Source organism: Pristis pectinata, chromosome 21 (genome assembly GCF_009764475.1).
Source record: "Pristis pectinata isolate sPriPec2 chromosome 21, sPriPec2.1.pri, whole genome shotgun sequence".
Taxonomy (NCBI): domain Eukaryota; kingdom Metazoa; phylum Chordata; class Chondrichthyes; order Rhinopristiformes; family Pristidae; genus Pristis; species Pristis pectinata.
Window position 1 is genome coordinate 33,559,957 of NC_067425.1, and position 25,299 is coordinate 33,585,255.

The window sequence follows — 25,299 nt, forward strand, 5'->3', positions numbered from 1 at the left end:
GTGCCAACTTAGATTTGACTCCAAAGTCATGTGTGTCTTGAAAGCATAATCCTTTACTTCTCAGGTGAGAATGCCAATCCTCAACAGATATAATTTCTAATTGCAATTTTCAGTTGTCAAAAAAAAAAGTGAGATCCTGTCTTGGTAAAGCCATCAACAGATGCTTGCAAGTAGATTTCTTATCCATGAATGAGAAACGTTTTCTTGGATTCTCTTTTCAGACCAACTTCAGGATGCAGTTATCAAAGCTTCGGGGCAGGTTGCCTGTCTACTCTCAAGAATGAAAATTGTGGCCAATCAAGGCAACACAAGGTGAGAAAATAAAAAAGACAAGTTACTGGTTCCAAGATTTTAATATAAAAGCACAAGCAGCAATTTCATGCATCATTTCATTTACATGCATGTGTTTCCTCAGCTGGACATCCTCATTATAGTTCAACATAACCTGTGTACAATGGCAGTATATTAACTCTCTTCAACCAGTGGTATCTACCCATGAGGTAAAGAATCATCCACAAACCCAGTGGGGTAAAACTCACAGGACTAATAAGTACATGTTACTTTTGCAAAGGCTACTACAGTAACTACAGCAGAACATACATGACTACAAAAAAAAGAGCAGAAATAGGCCATCTCAAACTTGTCCCACCATTCAATATTATCATGACTGATCTACCCTAGGTTTAATTCCTTCTCTGTCCCAGATCCCCACCATCCTCAATCTCCTGATCTTTCAAAAATTTGAAATTTGTCAAACCTGACTTGCCTTTCATGAAACCAAGCTGAATTGGTTTGATTACATTCAGATTTCCTAAATGCTTAGCTATTTCTCCTTTGTTTATTGACTCCAGCACCGCACCAACAATAGATGTTAAACGATCTGGCCTATAGTTTCCTGCCTTTTGCCTTCCTCCCTTCTTCAACAAGAGAGTCATAGTTACTTTTTCCAATCGACAGGCACCTTCCTGGAATTCAGTGAGTTTTGAAAATCTTAACCAATGGGTCCACTATTAGTGTAGCCGCTTCCTTTAAAACCCTCAAGTACAGGCTATTAGGTCCTGGCAACTTGTTCCATAACATTTTCCAACACTTTTTCCCCATGTGAATGGGATTTTTACAAGTCTATCCATGCTATTAGAAACTAGCTCATCTGTTGTCACTGGGATATTTGCAGTGTCCCCCACAGTGAAGACCGATGCAAAAGAATTGTTTAGTGTTTTTGCCAATCTACTACAAATTCAAAGAAAGCATCAGCAGGGACATGCAAGCAGTTCAATGGGTTTACTTTGAAAAGTGTGGTACCAGATAAAGACACTACAAAAATAAGAGTTACTACTGGTCTAGATTTCGGAAAGGAACAGAAAGAAAGATTTGCATTTATATGCTTCTGCTTACAACCTTTAGCTTTAATAAATTTATGAGATATGGATGTTACTGATAAAAACCCAATTGCCTTTGAGATGGTGGTAGTGTGCCACTCCTTGAACCACTGCAGTCTTCTGTTGAAGGTCCTCCCTTGGAAAGGGATTATTTCAACACAGAAACTTCAATATGATTTATGGTTTTCCAGGCCATTTCACAGGGCTGTTAAGAGCAAAGCACAACGATACAGGTCTGGAGTTACAAATGAGTTAGGTAAGCAGATTTTCTTCCCAGAAAGACATTAGTTTAACCAGATGGGTTCAGGACATTCCAAGGCAATTTACAGCCAATAAAGAACTTGCTGGAATTGAGTAACTTAATCATCAATCATAAATCATGAAAAGCAATTTCTTATTTCCATTCTAATGAGTAAAGCTTATTCTAGGGGTAGAGCTTGTGTAATTGCCACTGCTACCTTTAAGACTTCTCACAAATTTTCACAAAAACATTGGTTCCTTTTCAAAAGTATAGTTGACCTCAAGGCCAGCTGTTGCTTTGTACCTTAGTTTCTTAATCAAGCTAAAGTAGCAAATTTTCTTATATAAATATCCCCTCTGATTTATGTTCTCTCCATAACCCATCCACCCCCATGAATACCCAAAGACATGGACCAGCTTCTGCCATCAGCAGTGAAATGACACCAGTTGTTCATCACACATCTATTCACCCAAGCATCCTGTATGAGTTTCTGCAATACGAGTTCTGTGATTAGAAGGCCATTTTGACCTTACTCTTCCCCTTCTAAGAAATTGGTTGAAAAAGACAAACAACGTCTCTTCTTAACCAATTAGACTGAATAATGTTACTGAGTGCCTAAACTAGGAAGGGTCAATTCAATGCCACATCTTATATAAAAAGAAATTTTAAAAAAAGGGACCTTCAGCAAGTGAATCCCTTACTTACCTTGCATCCTTCAGGCTAACCCATGATCCCTCAATCTCCTGAAGCTCAGGATCTCCAACTCCCCAGCCCACCTCTGTTCCCAGGATCCCAAGACCCAGGCCCTGATTTTGATGATCTCCTGCAACCCCATCTGACCATCTATAATGAGGCTTTACTATCCACTCTCCTGAATATCTATCACAGGACTCCAATGGCTCAATTCTTTCCTGCCTGGCCAAAGCAGTGGCCTGATCGAGCCTGTGGACAACAGCTAACCTGATTGCCAGAACCCAGCCACAGAATAGAGTACTGGGAGTCACACTGGCACAACTTTGGTTTGAAGCAGGACACTAAAAATCAAAATGATTGCTAGCACTTCACTGCTGTGCTCATCTAGTGCACCTTTTTGAATGCACTAGGGATTTCAGGCCTTTCTTTAAAAAAACTTTTATTTAAATAACTGAAACTTTAAATAACTAAAAGCTGAAGGAATGAACTGCCACAACTGCAACACGTTATTTTCAGACATGATGTCTGACAACAATAAAAATGTTGGAAATTTACTTAAACTGGAACTTAGAAGTCCCAACTTTCCTTTGCATGCTCCATGGATACCTATTCTATTAGTATGCTGTTCTGTGTGTTTCAGAGTCAAGCCTCTCTTATGAGCACATCTTCTGGAGGAGCTAAATCCCATAGCAACTGATGAAAGGTCATCAACCTGAAACAATAACTGTTTCTCTCTCCACAAATGCTGTCTGATCTGCTGACTATTTTCAACACTTTCTGTTTTTACTTTGCAGTCAATTCCTGATCGAACAGGAGGTACAGAAGCCTGAAGTCTCACACCACCAGGTTCAAGAACAGCTAGTCTCCTTCAACCATTTGGTTCTTGAACCCACCAGCACAACCATAATTACTAGAGTTTAGCAACATTACGACCACCTTGATCACTTTGCACTAAAATGGACTTTGTTTTTTTTTGTACTAATTGTGTTTCTTCTTGTAAATATAGTTTAATTTAGGTTTTCCTTGTGAATGCTGCTTGTACGATACCATGTACCTATGATGCTGTTGCAAGTAAGTTTTTCATTGCACCTGTGCATTCATGTATTGTGCATATGACAATAAACTCGACTTTGATTGCATTTAAATGAACATTGGCAGTCAATGGAAGCTGCCATCTACTTGGTCTTTATCTTTAGTGAGTGCTGATTAGCTTCAGCTTCTACTCTGGCGAGTCCAGATGAAGGGTTTCGACCCAAAACATCAGCTGTCCATTTCCCTCCATAGATGCTGCCTGACCCGCTGAGTTCCTCCAGCGCTGTGTGTTGCTCCAGATTCCAGCGTCTACAGTCCTTTTTTATTTCTGGATCATCTATTCAGTAATTCTAGATGAACAGGAATGTGAATGCTTCAGCATTTACTTCAGCACAACATATTTCAGGATGCTGATGATCTTGGAACCTCCTCCTGTTGACTGGTTAATTGACCACTACCATTATAACTGATCTATTGGCTGTGAGATTGCTGGGCTTACTCTTGAATGTTGTTTTTACTGTTCAGCACACAGTTAGGCTGAGAGTTCAGCTGGCATTTATCATTTTTACATATGCCTGATGCTGCTCCCATTTGTCCTTCAACAATACTCGTTGAACCAGGGTCAGTCCTGGCTTAATAGTATGGTAGAGTGAGGGCTATGTCAAGCCACGAGGTTACAGATTGTGGTAGCGTACAGTTCTGCTACCATTACTGGTCCACAATACCTCGTGGATGCTGTTTTCAGCTGCCAGATCTGTTCTGGTCTATCCCTTTTACCAGTTTTGTGGTGCAACAAAACATAATGGAGTGCCTCACAGTGTGATATTGGGAATTTGTCACTGTAAGAACTTCATGCAATCAGGAGTCAATATTGAAGACTGCAAAGCCACTCCTTCACATTGTAGTGAGAAATAAACTGCTGGAGGAATTCAGATGGTCGGGCAGTATCTGTGGAGACAAAGGGATAGTTGAGGTTTCAGGTCAAGACCCTGCATCAGGACTACATCACCCACAGATGCTGCTTGAGCCACTGAGTTTCTCCAGTAGACTATTTTAAACTTACTATTGCCTTGATGCTCTCTCTCTGCTCTCATTCATTCCCATTATTAAATCTAATGGCAATTCCTCCCTTGTTAAACTTACTACATATTGGATTTGGAAAGAATTTTGCGCAGAGTTTGGAAGTCACCGTTACCTCTCCCCTGCCCATTCAATTTCAGAGTAAATAAAATCTTCTTCAGTTATTACTAGTACTTATTATTTATTTCTGAGTTTTCTGTTGTTTCTTTCTCCACCACCTTTCTACTAAATGTTCTGTAGACTACACCTATGATTGTAATCTGGTGTTTTATTAGCCTGGAATTTGTGCTGAGAGTAATGGTGGGACTACTGGTACTCACTGATGGAGTGGAGGAAATCTGACAGCAACCTCAGGGGTTTGTACAATTAAACACAGAAATCCAGAAATTGCAATTTATATCTGAGCTTGTACCTTCCATATGACTCAGTCTTTGTTTCTATCTGTAAAATCTAAAAAAAATCATGAGAGATTTTTATTCACAAATTGGCTTTCAAAACTTTTAAAAGTAATTTCTTTAAAATTTACTAAGAAATTGACCACAGCACCATAACCAGTAAATGACTGCCTATTTAACCAAGTAGCTCTCAAATTCATCTTCCCAGATTCAGCAAATTACAAAATGTCTGAAATGACTCAGAGCAAAACTGGACATGTTGTATAAAAGAATAATTGAATGCTACTAATATTCCTTAAGGGGAAATTTCTTTACGATTAATAATGTCCATTTTGTACAGCTATAAACCCTAATGACCCCAGAAGAATTTGCAGCTTTCCAATAGGATGTAGTTAAAAATTATATTTTTAATTGTTGGTAGAAAAGTGACAGGAGCCATTGATCAACTAAGCAGCGACATTTACAATTTTCATAGTGATGACTGTTGGTTCCCCATCCCTTTTGACTAAGGAGGGCATAATGGGTATGTACAGGAAAGGAAAGTATTAGGCAAAAACCCTTGATTAAAATGCAGAAAACTGCATGAAGAATGGAAAATTGTAATATCTTCTTGTTCTAATAAATCACTCTGATTTTTACAAACCTGATTAATGAGCAAAAATTCAAAATGCAGGAGCAGTAGGTTTTTATTCCCTGGCACGTTATTTGAAAAAAGAAGAAAAGCAGTATCATCGTCTGTTGAGTACCACTGGGATTTCCAGAGTCGAGATCTGAGAAGATGTAGATACACTTGAAAGAGAAGTGTGTCAAGCAATGATTAGCCAAAAGTTGAAAAGATGAATAAAAATGGTTTCATTTTGATTATGCTTCATTGCAGAGCACGTTAACGAAGCAATGATGGATCTTGTTAAAGCATCCTACTACTAATTATCTGTTATACTTTGTCAAAATTTAGAAAGTGAGTAGACAATTTGCCATTAACTGAATGTAGTATTTGTATTAAGTACCAATTGCATAAACTTTACTTATATTCCTTTGCTATAAGACTCAGAAGAGATTTAACTATAATGTTTAGAAGAACAATGGAATAGGATCACAGAAAATCTGTTTTCTCTGGTGGTTTCTTCAGGGTAAATAAAATAGCAAGCAATTTAATAGCATGCGCACCAACATTTAATATTGATGACTACATCATTGATGATTTGGTCAGCAGTGCACAGCCTCATTACCACCCGTAATGCATTATCAACATGAATTTATAGCTGCTGGGCCATACCTACTGTGTAACCAACTTCACAAGAGTACGAAGAGATGGAATAGACAGAGGGAACAGTGGGAAGAGTGGAGGAGCTGGATTGGATATTCCAGGAAAGGAAGCAAAAAAAGGAGCAGAGAAAACACCAGAGTGAACAGAGGAGCAGAACGCTGGAGGGAGGGCATCACAGAAGGGGGTGGTGGGGGGAGAGATGAAAATTATGGCAACAAACATACATAAAATTCTAAGGCACCAGTTCAGAGATTGGCACTGCAAGGGATGGTTAGGTAAGAGGAATCACATCACATCACAGCCAAGCACCAGTGGGCTACAGTTTGGTCATAGACCTTGGAAATCTGGTGTGGGGGCTCACCGGAGGGAGTTCCAACCATTCGTAGAACTCCAAAGGAGTTAGTTGAGGGCCATGATTTGATTGCTTTTATGGTAAGGCTGATATGGATACAGAACATGCTGTCAGGCTTTCCTGACTGAATACAGGAGAGGAGGAATATGGAGGCATCCATCTACATGCTTTCCCTAGCTATTGTCTCTCCTCTCTGGAGGCCACAGGCGCTTCTTTGCGATCACTTACAGTAAACCCCTCACACAGCAGCTATTGAAAAAGGTGACAGCTGCTGCAAAGGCACAAGCACAGGCCACTCAAACTCTTATTGCATCCATGTGTTCCTGATCCAGCTGACTCGCTGACCTCTGCCACTTGGGTGCAGCCGCGGAACAGTGACATGTCACCAGGGAGCAACTTTTGAGAGCAAATTGATACTCTCAGAGGAAACAGGGATGCTACCCATGAATAGCTTTCCATTCTCCAGGAACGAGGGAACACTGCACATCAGCAACTCGCTGTTCTGCATGAACAGAGATGCTGCAGGTCAGCAGATCATTCTCTGTATGAGCAGAGAGATGCCAGACTTGAGCAGAGGATCTCTCACAGAAGAACAAAAATGGAGACAGTCTTTCATGTGCAGGAGCAGAAATATGCATGCTACACACACCAGTCTCTTCATATGCATGCTACACACACCAGCCTCTTCATAGGAAGCAGAATCCTGCACTCACTATGCAAGAAAGCATCCCAGAGGAGTAAAAACAGCAGGGACCAAAAACCTGCGTCTTGTTCAAAAAGGGAAGGAGGAAGAAAGCAGGAAATCATATGCCAGTTAACTTAACGCTTCTCAAAGGGCAAGTGATAGAAGCTTTCATAAAAGACAACGAAAACAGTGTCATCAGAAAAATTCAAGGTCCTCTGAGTCATTGTGAAGTCTGTGGATCCATGCCATACGATGTTAGGGCATTGACTGCATCTGAGCTCCATTGTAAAGGGTTTCCTTCCTGACAACTTTTCTCCTGTGCTTGTAATGCACTCAGCTGAGTTACCAGCTTTCACCTCTTGGGCAAGGGCTCATGGCAGAGGCAGTAAAATATTGCATGCTGATGTGCAAAACCTTCTGCAATATGTTCCCTCTGTTGGAGATTCCTATTTTGCGATGGAATTAAATATCCAAACTCAGGTGAGAGAACTCCAGTGAAGGGACCCTGCCTAGCACATTGAACAGATCATTCTGCCAACAGGTATGTGGAAACAATGCACTTCCATCTCTGATTATCAACAGTTGTGCCCAGTTATGTCCCTTGTAAAGGTTTGACATGAGCCTCAAATGGGCATTGTGAGGGATTTCTTATTAGTGAATCACATTGGACTTCATTGGCTTGAAAGGTTAACCCCCCTTGAAGGATCTCCATACTCACTGAATGCTAATCTGATTAACACGCTGAAAAGTGCATTAATTATAAGCATTTCTTACTAGAAGCCATCTATGTTGAGCAGCTGTCCAAAGGGATCAGTATTCAAAACAAGGATTATGCCTGCAGAGTGGTGCAGATGCAAGGAAAGTGCTTTACTTGCAGTGCTCTTTTAAAAAGGTGCCACTCACTAGATGATAGACTCAACAGCAAGCCATTATAATATTTGAGTAATGTGCTTATTCACTGTCACAATGTCCACCTTCTTAGCTTACTTTTGAAGAAAGATCTGGGTGATGGCATCATTGTATATGGACGGTACCCAGTCCGGAACCATCAACTATGCAGTCTGGTTAATATCTCTCCATAAGGGAGTGCAATCTTGCACTTGCAGTGGCAGCCATCTTCCTCAACACTGCTGAGAAATAATGCCATGGGTATTCATCAGGGAAATGCTCCCTCATCTTCCATGTCTTTAGTTGCCTCTCTTATTCCTCATAGTTCTTCAACCTCTGGCATCCTGCTTCCACTGGAATCTATTGCTGCATGTGTATTGCAATATTGTGCAGCACTAGGCATGCAATGATGAAATCTGCAACTGTGTTAGGGGCCATGCAAGAGCGAGGAGCCAGGAAAGAGAGAAGCTCTTGTCCCTTATAATCTTTACCTCTGGGCAGTGATGCCCAGTTACTCTCACCAAGGATGAATCTGTCATTGTTACTGCTAGGAAAGATGGCATGGACCTTGAGGAACAGCTTCTGATGATCTGACACCATCTGAATGTTGAGTAGGTGAACCATTTTCCACTGAGGAAAAAGTTCATGGTTGTTGATTAGAACTCTCAAGGACATGAATGCAGTCAATGGCTGTCTGCACTTGTGGAACGCCAGCATTACTGGAAGGTATTCTGATGTCAGCAGTGTCTCTAAGTTATGGACAAAGCTGGAAAGTAGCATGATGTGTTCATAGGTGCTCTGTTCTTCGACAAAAGAGAAGTCGATAAATTCATCCCTGTGATGCTGAGGTGACCAGCATATTGTGATACGTAGCACTTGGAATGATCCTGTGATGAGGAGGTTCAGCGTCAACATAAATAAAAACAGAAAATGTTGGAAACACTCAGATCAGGCAGTATCTGTAGAAAGAGAAAGAGTTAATCTTTCAGGTCAAAGATGCTTTTCTTTTTGCACAGATAACCAGCTGAATGTTTCTAACATTTTTCTGTTTTTAATTGTCTGCAGTTTTCTTTTGATTTTCATTTGATTTTCATTCAGCACCAATGTAATCTTGACCTCAATGCAGAGAGAAGTCCAGGCCTGACAAAATGGCCAATAATCTTTCTTCAGCAGATCACCAAGCTCCACTGTGACAGCCTTGGAAAACCTGAGCCTAAAAAAAAAGACATTGTTCACGAGAAAAGGTCTGCATGGGATGTGGTGTTTTCAAATGTGTGCATCTCCTGGGCCACATCCCACCAGATCTACTCGATGTGCCCAATCCAGTAACAGATAGCTCTCACTTATGTAGCTACTTTCAGCCCCATTCCACAAGTACGCGGAATGGTTTCAGTGATTTTTGAGTACGCACAAGAGTTTCAGTGATTTTTGAGTAACCTCCGATAAGTTCTGAATGTGTCCAGTCAGATATCTCGATGTCAGCAGTGTCCTTAAGACAAAGCATGATCTGCTCAGAGATGAACTGTGAGTGAACAATGAAAGCAGTAAGTTGCACACAATGGCCCAGTTTATGCCAGAAACAGGCATGCACTCAATGATAATATCAATAGCTACACAAATAGAGCTGTGGATGTCATCTATATGGACTTCAGTAAGGCATTTGACAAGGTCCCACATCATCGGTTAATCACGAAAGTTCGAATGCATACGGTCAGTAGAGAATTGGCTGTGTGAATCCAGAACTGACTTGCCTGCAGAAGACAAAGGGTGGTGGTTGAAGGGATTTACTCGGGCTGGAGGCCTGTGATTAGTGGTGTTCTGCGGGGATCTGTACTAGGACCTCTGCTGTTTGTGATGTACATAAATGACCTTGATGAGTATGTTGATGGGTGGGTTAGTAAGTTTGCAGACGATACCAAGATTGGTGGAGTTGTGAATAGTGTAGAAGACTGGCGACAGATACAGCATGATATAGATCAGCTGTAGATGTGGGCAGAGAAATGGCAGATGGAGTTTAATCTGGATAAATATGAGGTGTTACACACTGGTGGAACTAATGTCAAGAGGCTGTACACTCGAAAGGGCAAGACCCTTAACAGTGTTGAAGAGCAGAGAGACCTTGGGGTGCAAATCCATGGCTCACTGAAAGTGGCTACACAAGTAGATAGGGTGGTAAAGAAGGCTTATGGAAGGTTTGCATTCATTAATCAAGGTACTGAGTACAGGAGTCAAGAAGTTATGATGCATCTCTAAAGAACTCTAGTTAGGCCGCATTTAGAGCATTGTGTACAATTCCAGTCACCTCACTACAGGAAGGATGTTGAGGCTTTATAGAGAGGGTGCAGAGGAGGTTTACTAGGATGCTGTCTGGATTAGAGGGCATGTGCTACCAGGAGAGGCTGCACAAACATGGGCTCTTTTCTCTGGAGCGGTGGAGGCTGAGGGGTGATCTGTTGGAAGTGTATAAAATTATAAGGGGCATAGATAGGGCGGACAAGCAATATCTTTTTCCCATTATTCCAATCCAATACCAGAGGGCATGCATTTAAGGTGAGAGGGGGTAGGATCAGAACAGATGTCAGGGGTATGTTTTTTTTACTCAGAGTGGTGGATGCCTGGAATGCGTTGCCTGATAGGGTGGTGGAGGCAAATTCATTGGGAGCTTTTAAGAGGTGCTTGGATGAGCACATGAATGAGAGGAAAATGGAGGGATATGGGCATTCGGTAGGTTGAAGGGATTAGCTATGTCGGCACAACATTGTGGGCCAAAGGGCCTGTTCTGTGCTGTACTGTTCTATGTTCTATGTTCTAAATAACACTGCTTTGCCGAAGTGAATACCTGAAATGCCTTGGCAAATTTCATGGTCTGTTTTTCTTTCCTTTAAGTGCATTAAATCGCTTTGATGACCTAATTACATGAACACAAATGGGCACAGAGGGAGCCAGTTTCCTGCCATTTATCTCTAACTTTTCCCAGTTCTGATCTGAAGATCATCAACCTAAAACATTAATAGTTTCTTTCTTTACAGATGCTGCCTGACAGCTGAATATTTTCAGCATTTTATTATATTTTACAATTTTAGCATCTATAAAACTGTGCTACTTTAAACTTTAATACTAATGTGGCTATATGGATGAATAAAGATGGAAGGGAAAAAAAATGAAGCTAAGCAAAAGGGCATACACTAAGTATATGGGAGGGCACGATTCAATTTCCCTCTATGCACACACATAATTACCGATCATATTTAATGATTCATTTTACACCAGTTTAATCACTCTGTACCCGGCCTTCTAGGCCAGTGTGTTTTTAAGACAATTTGCTATGGAGAAATGGACATGGGACAATTAGTTTCAAAATCAAAGCAAATAAACTGATAGGAGGTTTGAAAGGATAGCATAATTAGATCAATACAGAAAATTAAAACTTGTAAAGCATCTTTCATGAGCTCAGCAAATCTCAAAGTACTTTACAACCAATAATGGAATTTTGAAGTATCATCTCTGGTGTGGTTAAGTAAATGTTTCTGCCAATCTATACAAATCAAACTCCCAAAAACAATGTGGTAGTGACCAGATAATCGGTTTAGTTTATATTTGTTGAGAGATAAATATCGGCCATGGCACTAGGGATAGCTTCCCCTGCTACTCACCAGAATAGTGCCATGGATCCTTTGCCTACCTGAGAAGGACTCAGTTTAATGTTTCAATGAAAATACAGGACCTTTGAAGGGGAGCAATCAGCCAGTAATGTAGTAGACTCAGCAGAGATATTAGAACTTAAATTTGATTAAAGTTCCCTCTAAGTAATTACTAAACCAGATCTCCTTTGGGCACTAAAATCCTACAACAGTAGCAACTCCTAACCACCTAACCCAACAACATCTCTAACTTTCGACTGTACTCACACAATCTCCGAGTTTGAATCCATACCCTTCTGATCAAGAGGGAGGTAAATTATGGCTAGAAATGGTCTCTTCCCCAAACATGACCTGAAATGTACTTTGACAGTTAATCATGCTGTCTTTGCACACATGGACACACTTGAAACAAGTGTGTGTGATTATCTATCTAATGAAAAATGTCCTTATTACAATTAATTTAAGCAGCTACTGTGGATATTCTGTTGGTCATCAAATGGTAAGAGGGTGATAAAGGAGCAAATCTGCAGCAAAATTACAGAAATGTGCAAGAACTACAGTGGTGATACTGGACAAAATAAGTTATCTAATATTGTTTGGAATAACATTAAAGGGAAAAGAAGATGAGGAGCAGTGACTTTCTGAAGTGTGTTCAGGAGAACTTGCTCGATCTTTATGTTTCTGCCTTAGTGATGAAGACGGCATTGTTGAATCTGGACATTGGATTATAGGTTCAGATAGTAAAACATTTGACAAGATCCTTCATGGTACGCTGATCCAGAAGATTAAAGGTACATGGGATCCAAAGTAACTTGGTAGATTGGATTCAAAATTGGCTTGGTCATAAAAGATTGAGGGTAGTAGTGTGGGGAGTGTTATTCTGATTGGAAATCGTGACCAGTGATGTTCCGCAGGGATCAGTGCTGGCACCTCTGTTGTTTGTTATCTATATGATTTCGATGAAAATGTAGGTGGGCTGATTAGTAAGTTTGCAGACCACACAAAAAATTGCATAGGTGTGGATAGTGAAGAAAGCTATCAAAGGATACAGCAGGATATAGGTCAGCTCAATATTTAGGCAGAAAGACGGCAAATGGTTTTCATTCTGGACGAGTGTGAGGTGTTGCACTTTGGAGGGTCAAATGTAAGAGGACAGTATACAGTAAATGGCAGGACCCTGAGGGGCATTTATGTACAGAGGGATCATGGGGTGCAAGTCCATAGCTCCCTGAAAGTGGCAACACACGTGGATAGGGTGGTAAAGGTGGTGTATGGCATGTTTGCCTTCATTGGTCGGGGCACTGAGTATAAAAGTTGACAGTCATATGTTGCAGCTGTATAACACTGTGGTTAGGCCACATTTGGAGTATTGTGTGCAGTTTTGGTCGGCACATTACATGGAGGATGTGGAGGCTTTGGAGAGAGTACAGAAGAGATTCACCAATATTGTCTGCATTGGAGAGTATTAGTGATAAGGAAAGGATGGACAAACTTGGATTGTTTTCTCTGGAGCATCGGAGGCTAAGGGGCGACTTGATAGAAGTATTTAAAATTATGAGAGGCATAGATAGAGTCTTCTTCCAAAGGTGGAAATATCAAATAATTAAAGGCATAGCTTTAAGGTGAGAGGGGAGAGTTTAAAGGAGATTTATGAGGCAATTTTTTTTAAAAAAACAATGATAGCTGCCTGGAACATGCTGCTAGGGGAAGTAGTGAAAGCAAGTATGATATAGCAATGTTTAAGAGGTATTTAGACAGACACATGAACAGGCAGGGAACGGAGGGATATCGACCATGTGCAGGCGGATGGGATTACTTAATTTGGCATCCTGGTCAGCACAAACACTGTGGGGTGAAGAAACTGTTCCTGTGTTGCACTGTTCTATGTCCCATGCTTGAAGGAAAGTTGAAGTAGATTCTGGTGTGGAACTTTTTAAATTGGAAGAGGGCTAACTTCAATGAGGTGACAAAGCATCTAGTCAAAATAAAGTGGAACAAAATACTTGTAGGTAAAACTGAAAAGAAACAACTGGCACGCTTTAAAGAGATGCTTCAGGTATAGGCTAGGTACATTCCCACAAAGGAAAAAGGTAAAGGAACCAAAGTCAGAGCTCCTGGATGACAAAGGAGATAGGGAGCAGATGATGCATATCAGCTGAATAACTCAGGTGAAAACCAGATTAAATAAAGTAAGCTGAGAAGGGAAGATACAAGGAAAAATAAGAGCAGCAAAGAAATGGCACAAAAAGAAAATGCAAGGTAACGTAACAGGAATTAAAATATCTTCTATAAAGTAAACAGCAAGTGAGTTGTGATAGGAGAGGTGGGGACGATTAGGGATGAAGTGAAATGATCTATCCAGAATGGCAAAAGGTAAAGCTAGAAAACTAAATGCAAATTATTTTTGTATCAGTCTTTACGAAAGAGGAGGAACGTTGCCATAATTATATTAATAAGCAGTAGAAATAATGAATGCAGTAAAAGTTGATCAGGACCAAGCAGTAACAGTCTGGGTCTGCTTTAAGAAGTCATTGTTGCATTGGAATGCATCCAAGGTTGCTGTAGGAGAATGCATGAAGATTGCAGAAGGGCTTGCTGGAATCTTCCAATGCTCCCTTCATGCAAGGGAAGTGTCAGAAGACTGAAAATGGCAACTGCAACACCTTTGTACAAGATGCATATAAGCATATGCCTGACAACTACAAACCAGTCAGTTTAGCCTTAAGGGAAAGTCAGTATAAACAGTAATGAGGGAAAACATTAAAAGGAAAATATTTACCTATTAAAAGGAGATCCAGCACAGATGCATTAAAGGCAAATTGTATTTGACCAACATGATTAAATTTTAGAGAAGCATGTTGAAGGAAATGTAGTAAACGTTCTTTCTTGGATTTTTCAGGCATTTGACGAAGTCCTACACAAAAGGCTGGTTAGCAAAATTGAGGCCTATGGAATTAAAGGGTCAGTGGTGCCATGGTTATAAAATTGGCTTAACAGCAGAGAGTTGTGGGGAATGCTATTTACAGATGAAGGATGCTAATGCTGTTCTACAAGGGTCAGTGATGGGATCACTGCTTTTCTTGATAATGATTAATGACTGTATTTATGTTAACATCTTCAAATTAGTGAATTACACAGGGCTTGGAAGTGTGGTAAACAATGAGGACATTAACAGTAGGCTGCAAGAGGGCATTGTCAAGTTGGCAGAATGGACAGACATGTGACAGATGAGATTTAACATAGAAAAGTATCAAACACTTTGATGGAGACAAAATAAACTAAGTGGCGCCATGCCACAGGGTGTTCAAGAATAAAAGGGCCAGTGTTTATTTGCAGAAGTGACAGAGCATGTGGAGAGAATGAGTGGTGAAGTATCTGGGATTCAGAGAAAAATGTGGAAAGTACAAAAACAGGAAGGTTACAATGAAAATATATGAACCACTAGCTAGCACTGTGTACAGATTTGGTCATTGCACTTTAGGAGGATGTGAAGGTCATAGAAAGGGCACAGAAAAAAAAATTATTGGATTGTTCCCATAAACAGGGAATTCCAACTATAAAGGTGAGACTGGAGAAGCTAGAGTTTTTCACTTTGCAACAAAGCAAGTCAAAAGGGTTAATGAAAAGAAGCTGTTACCAGTAGCTGATGGATCAAAGACCAGGGCGAGTTTAAAGATTTTGACAAAAAAAATTACGAGGAGGACATGAGAAGGACGGCACAGAACATAGTTATGATCTGGAATTCACTGTCAGTAAAGTGGCTTAAACTGTGTCAACACACCTTCAAAAAGGAATTGGACTGGCACCTGAGTGAAAATAATTGACAGGGCTACAGAGAAAGAGCTGGGTACTGGGACTGATGGAATTCATCTACCAGGAACCAGTACAGACTCAATGGGTCAAAATGGCCCACTTCTGAGCTGTGATGATCCTTTGATATGTAGCTAGAAATTGGATTATATGGAGCTGCATTTTTTTTGTGCTATGCAATCCACTTTCTATGAAAATTAAAAGAAAATAGTGCAACTTACCTTAAGTACACTATATTTCCAGTTTTCACGTCAGAGCCCTCCATCAGTCCCAGTACCCTTGCATTTAATACATAGCACATAAAAACCATGAACATTCACAACAGTATCTACTGCAATACAACACAGGTCTCTATACCACTTTCACAGGCCACACGTGCAGAAACCATCTTGCACAATGTAAAGGAGATCTCCCTGATTATGTACTAGGTCAGTGCTGGAAACCCAAATCATGTAGGCCCCTTTAGGTAAATTACTTACCCTGCCCTCCGTCACTCCATTCTATTGTCCCATCCCTTCACACTGGTACCTACCACACTCCCCAGCCCAACCCTCCCACCGCCTGTTCTCCCAATCTGGCCTGACCCTCCACTGCAAAAACTCCCCCATCCATTCAAACACCCACTGACCCAACACCATACAATCACTGCAGCTCCCTGACAGGCTGACCACAGCCAGAATTACAATCACAGTATGCCACACCACCAATCTCTGGCAGCAGATAGTCTACCCAACCAGTCTATTCACTCCTCTGATTCAAGATCCTCATCTCATAAGGTCCTAGACCTAGCCTCACAATTACTTCCTACTGTGAAACACAAAAAAGGGCCTACCTCTTGTGAACAGTACCTCATGATAAAATATTCACTGGCCGGCCATATTATAATGCTAACGTTATAATATGCTTTTTCAGGCACTGTGAAATTGTAGACTCAAGTCTTCTAGGCCAAACACAGGCAACTTCCAAGCTCTTTAGCAGCCTCCAATTCTAGAAACTCACCCAAGATTTAAGCATCTGATTTTTGCGCTAACTGTGCCATTATCAAAACTGTGCATGGCACAATACTGAGCTATGCAAGAGCAAAACTCCACGTGATAATAATTCAAACAATAATTTAGTATTGTGTTGCATTATAATATACTTTTGTTCAGGTAGATAATAATGTGGTATTACAACTCAGGTGTTTTTGGAGCATTGCTGTTGATGTATAAGATCTGATAAGAGGCTTCCATTTGTCAGGTACAATCATTAGGTATTCGTTAGTTATCTTCAAGTTTGAAATGGTCCATTTACATTTTGTGATCTACAATTCCAAAAATGTTACACTTGAAAGGTTCTTTTTAAAAAGAATTTAACATTAATCTTTCTGAGCTGCATTTAGTCTAGTAGGTTACTGATAAGAATCTAATAGCACATGATTACATTTCCTTTTATGTTACTGCCTACAATGATTTGTTTACTTCTTTTAATAGGCTTTTGTAGATCTTCATTCTCCAAAGATAAATAGACCTCCCTCTGGAAGAATTGCAGCTTACATAAATCCCATGCAGCAAATAATACTGAACATGTTTTGCAGATCTGTTTGGACATCTATCAGAATTACCACAGCACACCATCTGCATGCCAAATTTTATGAAAATAACCAATTAAATCCTCTGCAAAGGTAGACCAACCTTCCCAGACTATTGCTGGTGAATGGAGTTCAAATTCTACGGCATTAGGTGCCACTAAATATAGATATCTTCAGTTTGTTAAATCTATCCCAAGTAACCTAACTAAAAATCTGCATGGTGTGTATCTGCTGTCAGGAGAGAGTGAATAATAAAGCATCATTTGTCACCTCTTCACATCTTACTTGTAAACCAACTCTGGATGATAATGGATAAAATAAAAGTGAAAACATGCTCTATTCTCCTGTATCCCTCACTCCAGCTTTCCCTATCTTAAACTATATTGAAATGGAGATGTTGCAATTCTGCAAAAACAAAATCTCATTGCTGAACTGAAATGTATAAGTTCTCATCTGCAATGCAGATTCTGAGGTAAAGTGAAGGGTTGTGTGTGAATTCAAGGTGATTGTAAGGTTAGGCCCTATAAGTCATCTGTTGACAAAGCAACATTCTGAAATTCTGGAGTACCAGCTCTATTTCTTACAACTATACATAGCAATAGCAAAAGCACTTTAAAAGTACCGCAGTAGCACTTGCCCTTGTTCTCACTCTCAGCGAAGGTCATTTGTGAGGTGAGAGTAGGAAGGTGAGCCCAGATATTGGGCAAGATAAAACCACTTATGCCTGTTTTTATGTGCAAGTTTCTTCTAAAAATCATTTTGCACTTACATTGAAGAGTTTGCAGTCATTTCCAGTGGATATTCTCCCATTAGGAAATCCCTGTTAAAATTCACCCTAAAGCAGGTGTCAATTCACCAGTGCATTTTATGCACATGATGTCAGGAATCCAAATACCACACCTTTCTGAATTGCCCACAGAAATTGGATCAAACCTTTGCTGCTACAGTTTCTGCTGCTCACTCATGGCAAAGGAGTAGATCACACAGAAAATTGGAAAGCACATATGGATTAAAAGAATTCATGCTACAATACGTTTACCTTCACTGACTGCCCCATGTCAATTTACACGTGCTGTCCTTTTGAAAGCAGGCAACACTGACAAAGGCTGCAGCATATGTACATCAGATGCTGAGATGTGGTCCAGATGATCGCTACTGAGCAGCCCAGTCATGGTACAGGGCCCGAATATTTAACCCTACCCCCACCCAAATTTCACCACTCCCTCTCCATTTCCCAACCACGCTGTTTCTCCCTGATCTCCAAGGCATTTTTTTTAGATTTTTTGTTTAACAATGCTGACCCACTTCCCAGTGAGTAGTGCACAAATGACTCAGCAGCAGAATGCACATTGGCTTCTAATGCTTTGGGAGAAAAACTGCAAAAGCAATATTTTAAAGAAACTTACGATAGTTTAAAGATACCTTCTGACTTTTTGTTTGGTGATAACCAATTTGTAATTAAGGCAAAATATAGATTTCATCCAGAGCATCAACAGTGGGTGGAATCCAATTTCTTCGTGCCTGGGCCTTTAGCAGTAATAACAAAAGTATCCACCAAAATGTGAAGTGCAAGTCACGGCAGCACTCAGCTCTTTCATCTGGGGACACTCGGAGATTGCCCTGGTAAAGATAAAGGTTAAAAGAATTCTTTTTAACAGTTGTGGGTAAACTTCTGGCCCTTTTTTAAAAATTATAATCAATTCCAATTTCATCCTAACTTCATGACTTCCCACCCAACCCCCTACTCCCCCACTACACAGGCACAGATCTTTTCTCTATTTCCCAAAGTAAAGAATTCTTCAACCACAAGGAATCCTTCTACCAGTATGTTTAGGTGTACTTTTCTCAAAACCTATGCAGAAACTCCAGTAGTTTCGAAGGAAAGCTGATGGCAACGGAAACCCATAACATTCAACTTTTGAGAGGGTTATGCAGAGAATTGTTATAGCGATTAAAAAATATCTCATGAACCTAATTTAACATCTGATTTATATTCTTGCATAAGATGTCAGGAAACAGCTGGCAACTTACAAGTTTCTTGGCTGCAGTTAAACAGCTTTTTCAGTTCAGTGCCAACTTGCAATTTCTGACATTGGTCAAGGAGAAATTCTCTCCTAACTGGCCAAATTTTCTTAGCTTTTGACATCCCAGCTTTCTGTCAGGTTATCAGGGTTTAATTCTTTGAGGAATTGCAAATGGAATTGATATTCAGGCAATCATCAGCAAAACTTCCACTTCTGACCTTATAAAGGAAGGAATGTCACTGATGAAGCAGCTGAAGATGGTTGGACCTCTGACGCTACCCTGAGGAACTCCTGCAGCAACGTCCTTGAGCTGAGATGGATTGCTGCCAACAGTCATAACCTTTGCACAAGGTATGATTCCAGCTAATTAAGCATTTTCTCCCAATTCCCATCGATTTTAATTTTACTAGAAATCCTTGTTGCTACATTTGGTCCAATGTTTCCTTGATGTCAAGTGCTCACACTTTTAAATTTCATCAGAAATTTAACTTTTTGTCCACATTTGAATCAAGTCGGGCATCAACAAGCTGGTTTTTTGGTTCAGTGCTGCTTGATAGCGCTGTTCATGATGGCCGAGATCAGGATGATACATGGGCATTCACTGGGAATGTAATTGATATGATACTAATTTAAAAAAGCTTTCATTGCCAATTAATTATTTTTTGGACTAACATTATCCGCAGTGAATTCCAAGTAGGTGCAAGGTAATGCTAACTTGCAGCTTAATATTAACTGGTAACGATACAAATTGCAGAAAATTAAAAAGGAGTAACTTTTAACATTGCTTCAATAACTATCAATTCACTCAGTACCAAATCAATTTGCCTCTTTGCTTGCAAATAAGCCAAGGTAGTTGCATACTGTGTTTGGTTTATTCTATCCCCTTCATAATTCAGTGTAATGTTGTAATCACAATGAACAAGGTACTCAAAGTCATCTCAGTGTGTAAGTACAGTTACAGTAATTAGGAAACATTTTGACTTCATTGCACAAATTCAAAAAAAGTAGTGTACAAGCAATGAAGCAAACTGAATACAGAGCTGTCACTGCATGATTTTATAAATGTTGAGTATCTCCTTGCACTAGGAAATAAAATACACTTCGTCACTTACAAGTTGAACTTACATCAACACAGAGTGGAAGGAAAGGCACCTAGTAAAAACATCACTGAATAATCAAGGGTATGCAGCGTTCTGTAAGAGCAAAGTACTTGCCAATGCAGCAGCTATTGGTTTAATCAGAAAAAACAAAATACCACTCAGTAATTATGAGATAAAAGACTCTTTTCAATGCTGGAATGATTATTAATGTCCCCTTGACTGAAAATATTCTGCACCATTAACTACAATTGACATGTCTGCAAATCTCAAGTCCATTCTCCTTCATGGCCATTCCCTGGGATCAAGGTTGACGTGCTTCCACACTGCTTCTGTGGTTCTGAGATGGCTGATCAGGAAAACTTGAGAAAAATTCTCCAGTCCCTCTCGGCCTACAGTGTCATAAGGTCAAAAAGGTTCTTAGATAGTATTTGATGGTGCTCCCTACATACCTCAAGAGCCAACACAATCAAACCACATCAATAATCACACAACCAAAGAATAACAAACTGAAATGTACAACTCCTTTGATATTCCATTTAAAAAGGTTGTGCTGTGCAAATCAGAAGGGTTCAGGTACAATTCCTTCTCTACAATCCTGCTGGAAGTTGAGTGCCTGTGCATCACCAGAGAGAACACAATCAGGCTTGCCTATCTATAATCCCTGAGTTTCCAGGGCTCATGCCCCTGAAATGATTTAAATACAAGAGAAAATCATGGTATAAGAGACTTACCATTACTTATGACATACTTAAGTTCACCTTTTGTGTTTGTTTTTCTTCTTGCATCGGTACAAAGTCATAGATTTTTCCATTGACACAATGCAAATCTTGTGAGCTGGCCTCAGCAACATCCTAAACTATGTACCCTCAACTAGTCAACAGATGAGAAAATGTTGCATAGTCTGCTTTTTACCACAAACGTGTGCCTCAGATATTTCAGCATGTTGGTTCTTGACTATCGGCAAGTATGAAGACAGTTTAGGGCCTCAGAGGTGGTCATTTCTCTTCTGAGGCACAGAAAGCTGCTTAGTTATACAAATGTTCACCCTGATCTTATAGTCAACATCTGCTAGTCCCACCACCAACCTTGAAAAGAAAACTTTTGTGCTGTTCTGCCGTTAGTCTTGCTAAAACAAACAAAGTAATTCCTGTAGTTCTGCTCCCATTATAAACGCTGCTCTCAATTGTGACAGATTAGCAACATTTTTGTTTTAAGATGATGGTATTTGTTTCTAAAAACAAAGGCATTGGTGGACCTCGCAGCAGAGTGATTTATAGCTTCGTAATTGGTTTCTCTAAACATGCTGCAATGCATGTATTATTACAATGTCAACTAGAAATCTGTAGTTTAGCTAAAACAATGTGTAGATTTAGCAACATTTGGCAAGTTGCACTGCACATAAAAAACAAAGGCTAAACATTCCTGAGAACACACAAAACAAAGTGTTCTCAATGGAAGTCGGCCAAAACTATAATTTTAATTGCCGTGAAAAAATAGCCTAGTGGAAGTGGTGATGGAAGGAGTGCCATGTTTCAGTTTTGTTTCAAAGTCTTACATTTTATTGATTAGAATTTTAGGCTTCTGCTTTAACCCCTTATATTCAACATATACGTTATGATATTTTATTTTCTGAATACTGCCATATTGCTCCAGTTTTCTAACCCTATTTTACCATGCAGCCAGAAATATTCAGTTCCTAACCCATACCTTCTTCAAGCAGAGTCTCCACGATTACCGTGACATTATGATCCCATGCAGCAATTGGTTCATTTTGAAAGAGATAACTTATACATTACTCTATCTTGCCTTTTTCCTCCCAAAACCCTGAAAATGTTTTCTTTTCAAGTAGAAATCCAATTCCCTTTGTCACTGATTCTCCATCCACGACGTCTTTCTTTTTAAACTAATCGTCTTAAATCTATATACTCTAGTTGCTAATCTTTCTCCAAGTAGAAACCCCTCATTATGTTGCAAACCTCTATTAAATCCCAACACTGCCATGATTGGTTATGAACTCGCCCTTCGTGGATTACTTACATTGTTATCTGGATTACTGCTCCAGTTGCATAATCACTACATTACACTGATAGATGTTTCACATTTGTGACTTCTAAATTTCATTCAGCCCACTGTAGCTTTGTACAAACTGCCGTACAACTGAGTGTTGCAAGTTATTCAGTCCCTCGTGTTTTTCTTAACTGGCTAAGTACTCTACAACTAGACCAGTACTGGATTCACTGGGATTGGATTCAGAACACTCCCTAACATCAGCAATACTTCTTACTTAGCTAACGTGAGGTATCAGAACTGAAATATGTCTGGAATCAGACAGAACTGGAGACATTGCTGATCTGAAGGAAGACTCCAAACAGGAGTGTGGCTAACGTGTTATCACACTCTGAGTGCTGCAACACCGGCCATTTCATGTGGCACACATTGTTTTCTAAATCCCAAATGCTCCAGTGGGAATTGCACACAATTCTAACACAAAGTTATTTTGCTTATTATATTATACAAATAACATAGAAACAAAATGTTAAATTCATTTAGGATGTTAAAACCTTGATGATACTTCTTGTACAACACAGTGGGCTACTGAAAGCTTTTGGAGGAGAACTGGGATAATATGCCTAATTTATGGGATTGACCCAATGGACCGAGCTGGCCCCTTCTACTTCTGTGCATCTCCATTGGGGGAGCATGAGAACTTAGTTATGTTCAGTTACAAGCAACCAGGGCTTCCTGGAACTTGCTCAATTGTTTCAGACTAATATACTGTATGCATAAGTATTTCTGAAATTAGTTATAGTTTATTGTTCTTGCCAACCTAAATATCAGCCATCCTTAAGATGAGGGAAGATGAAACAGGTGGCTGCAGAAGCAGACGAAGTAGCATTCACGTACACATACCTCCATTGAGCACTGCTGCACTTGTCCAGGCTTCTCCAAACATCAGCACATCAAATGAATGACAGACCTGAAAGAAAATCAGAGCTGGTTCACCATATGTTACCAATTTTCTTTGCACTTTAACTTTCATTGAAAATGAATTGCATAGTGTATGAAAATGTGGCACTATGCAGCCCAATTTCAAGGAATTGGTGTTTCAAATATCTAAAATTCTGAGAAATTGAATATTTTTGAGTGTTCTGGAAAAAGCCGTATCATTGATTTCAGATGAGTTAGGAGCTGCTGGAAACTGTTCTGTCTTCACTGTCTTCGTATATGTTGAGAACGCCCTCATGCAAGGACTCTAAGCACAAAACAGATTTGAACATTGTTTTCAGTCATGAATCAGTGCAGGATACATTGGTTTATTTTAGATTAAATCATTCACAAATTTCTGCATATGCATTTGGATGAATACTCCCAAGCAGAATGAACAATACACCCTGCAGTAATCCATCCCAGCATTTTCTACCCATAACAACTCAGAAGTTAACTACTTCTACACAAGGTAAAAACAAAAGGAAACAGCTTTAAGTTTCAATTTGCCTGCCACGAAGCCCCGGAGGCTAAAATTACTCCCGCCTTTAAACAGATACACTAAACGGGAGTTACACACATAACCTGTACCCGTTTGTCTTGCACCGCTGATTTTCACATTCAATACTCATGTAAATGCTTGTGCCTGATTAATATGCAGTAAGCAGTTCTTAGTAAAATAACACTGCATACCTATGGAACTAATCCTATGCTATTTAATATAGGGGCTCCAGTTCTTAAAGGACACCTGACCATTAAGGCAATGTTGGAAGGTGCTCTGGGGTTATTGTGGTGAAATGATTGCAAAGGATTTTCAGGTGGGCGGTGAGTGGGTGCCAGATTCACAGGCAGAGAAATATTCTTTACACCAGGGGTAACAGGAAAACAATGGCAGCACCAACAGCAGTGGCTATCCAATAGTCCACTCAGTGTGTCCTTGCTAAATTGTCAAACTGTAGTGCTTATGACAAGATGATGCAGTCCCCAATACGGTCATCTCGACCCTGAGCTGCCATGGCTAACATTCAGGCCCTTGTGATGTTTTGCCCTCTGAAACCTAAGGGCAAAATGTTTTTTTCCTGCATTCCAGCCACAGTGGGCACACTGCATAGAAATAGTTGGCTCTGCAAAACAACTTGGAAAGTTGATGTTGAAGGAGAATACATGGGTGACTAGTTCCTGTAATATTTAGTGAGTTTGTAAGTGACTGATACTTCAATTGTCACTACTTATGAGCAATAAATTCTTCTACCAAGTATGTGCACAACAAAATCCCTACTGTAGTATGCAGGTTGGTTCTCACTAGTTTATGCTGCTACACCAGGGCCATAAGTGGGGCAGATTTCTTTCAGTAGTTCACACATTAGGAGACCAGACGGATATGGTGCCAAATGAGTAAAATTCTGACTGAAGTGGCAATGTTTAGCAGAGTTGTACTTCCATGTTTAGCTTTCTCATTCAGAATCTTGATGAAGTGATCTTGCAGTGCGAGTCCACAGAAGATTTCCTCGTAAACAGTATGGTTCCTGATCTGGAGAGGACAACAGTTTAGGGTGATGGTGAGACAAACATGAACATTCACATTATGGAGAACGCACGACAGTGAGAAATCTTCCCAGTATATGTTTTCAGGGGTCTTTTTAGGAGTGAAACAACTGCCTTATAGCCTGGAGTTATGAACTTCAGTTTTGGGCAGCCTAGTCTGCATTGTTAAATCCAACATTTTGTGACTTGGTTGCAGCCACATCCTCAAGGTTCACCATTAAAAGGCAAGGAGATGGGACTGATCCCTGACCAAGTCTATTGGTTTGATGTCTACAAGGATTCCATATTTTGAATAGGTGAACAGTTCTGACCATGTAGTTATAGCTAGATTAAACAAATGGCCCAGTATGGGAAGAATTTGGATACGTTCATCAGGATGCACGATTAGACCATAAGACAGGAACAGAATTAGGTCATTCGGCTCATCGAGTCTACTCCGCCATTCGATCATCGCTGATTTATTTTTCCCTCTCAACCCCATTTTCCTGCCTTCTCCCTGTAACCTTTGACACCCTTACTAATCAAGAACCTATCAACCTCCGCTTTAAATATACCCAATGACTTGGCCTCCACAGCCATCTGTGGCAATGAATTCCACAGATTCACCACCCT